The sequence below is a fragment of the Humulus lupulus genome, chromosome 5, assembly GCF_963169125.1.
Source record: "Humulus lupulus chromosome 5, drHumLupu1.1, whole genome shotgun sequence".
In the NCBI taxonomy this organism is placed as follows: domain Eukaryota; kingdom Viridiplantae; phylum Streptophyta; class Magnoliopsida; order Rosales; family Cannabaceae; genus Humulus; species Humulus lupulus.
In genome coordinates, this window is record NC_084797.1 from 238,900,538 (window position 1) to 238,903,367 (window position 2,830).

The window sequence follows — 2,830 nt, forward strand, 5'->3', positions numbered from 1 at the left end:
TCGGGGGAGGCAGAAACCCTGGGGTTGGTGCCAATTGAGTTCTTGGACAAACCAAGCATAGACGGAGATCGAGCGGATATTGAGATGATTGACATCAGGCCGACCTGGATGACTCCCATTGTTGAGTACCTCGTCGAGGGCAAGTTACCCGAAGGGCGCAACGACGTACGGCGAGTCCTTTATCAAGCTCCGAGATATACGCTAGTCGAGGGGGTGTTGTACCGACGTGGGCATTCATTACCTCTCCTCCGGTGTGTTCTTCCAAGTGAGGCGAAGGCCATCCTGCAGGAAGTTCATGACGGATTCTGCGGAGATCACACTGGGGGGCAAAGCCTGGCCTTGAAGATCCTTCGGCAGGGTTTTTACTGGCCGACTCTGTCCAAAGACTCGATCTCATACGTAAAAAAGTGCGACAAATGTCAGCGGTTCGCCGCGGTTGCACGAGCACCCCCGACCGAGCTAAAAATGATATCGTCTCCCTGGCCCTTCGCCATTTGGGGCATAGATCTAATAGGCGCCCTGCCCACCGGAAAGGGAGGGGTCCGTTACGCCGTGGTAGCCATTGACTACTTCACAAAGTGGGCCGAAGCAGAGCCGTTGGCGACAATAACATCGAAAAAGGTGCTAGACTTCGTGGTTAAAAGCATCGTTTGTCGCTTCGGCCTACCCAAAAAGATCGTTTCCGACAATGGCACTCAATTTGACAGCGACCTGTTCACCGAATTTTGCGAAAAGAACGGAATTGTGAAAAGTTTCTCATCCGTGGCCTATCCCCAGGCGAACGGCCAGGTCGAAGCTGTCAATAAAACTCTGAAGGCAAGCCTCAAGAAGAGGCTAGATGAGGCAAAGGGGATCTGGCCAGAACAGCTCCCCCAAGTTCTGTGGGCCTATAGGACCTCACATCGGACTCCCACGGGTCACACTCCTTTCTCCCTAACCTTTGGAAGTGAAGCGGTCCTCCCCGTGGAGGTAAAGGTCCTATCGCACAGGGTCCGGTCCTACGAACAGAACAAGAACCACGAGCTCCTATGCCACTCCTTAGACTTGATGGATGAGAGGCGAGAGGATTCACAACTCCAGCTCGCCCATTATCAACAGAAAATCACTCGCTACTTCAACGCTAAGGTCAAAAGACGTGCCTTTAGCGTCGGCGATTTGGTCTTGAGGAGAGTTTTCCTGGCCGGGAAAGATCCCAAAGATGGGGTTCTGGGACCAAGCTGGGAAGGACCATACCAGGTCATCGAAGTCATCAAAGAAGGGACGTATAAATTAGCTCGACTTGGTGGAGGGGCGGTCCCGCGGACTTAGAATGCAATCCACCTAAAGAAATATTATCAATAAACATGTGTAAGACCTAGAAGGTCACCTCCCATGTATAAATAAAAATCAAATGTTTCTCGTTATTTGCAAGGGTAATTTTAAAGTAACAACGAAAGACCCTTTCCCAGTTACTTGGGGGGCATATGGTACCCGGATATATCCAGGTCTCCTTAACGACTTAGGTGTTAATTTTTATCTATGGATAAGAGTTATCACAAACTAAGTCCTATCCTGGTCTTAACCAGGTCATAAAACTTAGAAGTTAGCTAAAATTTGTTGACCGAGGTTCTTCTTTAAAGAGCCCGGGATACGGATAAAAGTTGACACGAACTAAGTTTTTTTCAAAATAAGTTCCTGGTCTTAACCAGGTCATAAAACTTAGAAGTTAGCTAAAATTTGTTGACCGAGGTTCTTCTTTAAAGAGCCCGGGATACGGATAAAAGTTGACCCGAACTAAGTTTTTTCAAAATAAGTTCCTGGTCTTAACCAGGTCATAAAACTTAGAAGTTAGCTAAAATTTGTTGACCGAGGTTCTTCTTTAAAGAGCCCGGGATACGGATAAAAGTTGACACGAACTAAGTTTTTTCAAAATAAGTTCCTGGTCTTAACCAGGTCATAAAACTTAGAAGTTAGCTAAAATTTGTTGACCGAGGTTCTTCTTTAAAGATCCCGGGATACGGATAAAAGTTGACGCGATCTGAGTTTTTTCAAAATAAGCTCCTGGTCTTAACCAGGTCAGAAAGCTTAGGAGTGAACTAGAAAATTGTTGAACGCGGATCTTATTTAAAGAGCCCGGGATACGGATAAAGTTAACTCGAACTACGTTCATAAAAATAAAGAGATAAATTATGACCAAATACATGAAAATATATATGTAAAACTGGTTGAGCAAATTGTCTCGAGGCGGAAACGCCTCACATAAAAAAGAGAATTACAATAAAAAAAAAAAAGAGTTCAAAATACGAAAACAAGAAGCATCCTAAGCCCCATCAGCTGGCCCTTTGGAGGTCGCGGTCTCACCCTGCTCCGCCGCGGCAGAGGCCTCTCCAGTCTCCGATGGAGGAGCCTCCTTATTCAGGCGGGCTTGAAGCCGCGGCAACAGGAATGCCCAGAGGTCCGGCGGCATGAAGGAGAAGTCCGCGTCCGGATTGTGGGACCAGCAGTGATAGAATAGGTCCTGTAAGGACTGCTCCGACACGACCCGTTCGTCTTTCAGGGCGGTCTGGGAGGTCTGGACTTCGGCCTTCGCCACCTCAAGGTCTGCCCGCGATGCGGCCAGGGAGTTTTTAAGCTCTAGGTTCTCGGAGCGAAGCTTCTCTAGCTCGGATGCGGCCAGGGAGCGTTTAAGCTCTTGGTTCTCCGAGCGGACCTTCTCTAGCTCGGCTTTTGAGGCCGCCAAGGCGTCTCTCGCCTCCTGAGACTCCTGGAGGGCAGTCTGGCGATCTGCTTCCATACCCTCGAGCTGGGCCTTGGTCCTAACGATGCCTCTATAGGCGGCAGCCATGCCCTG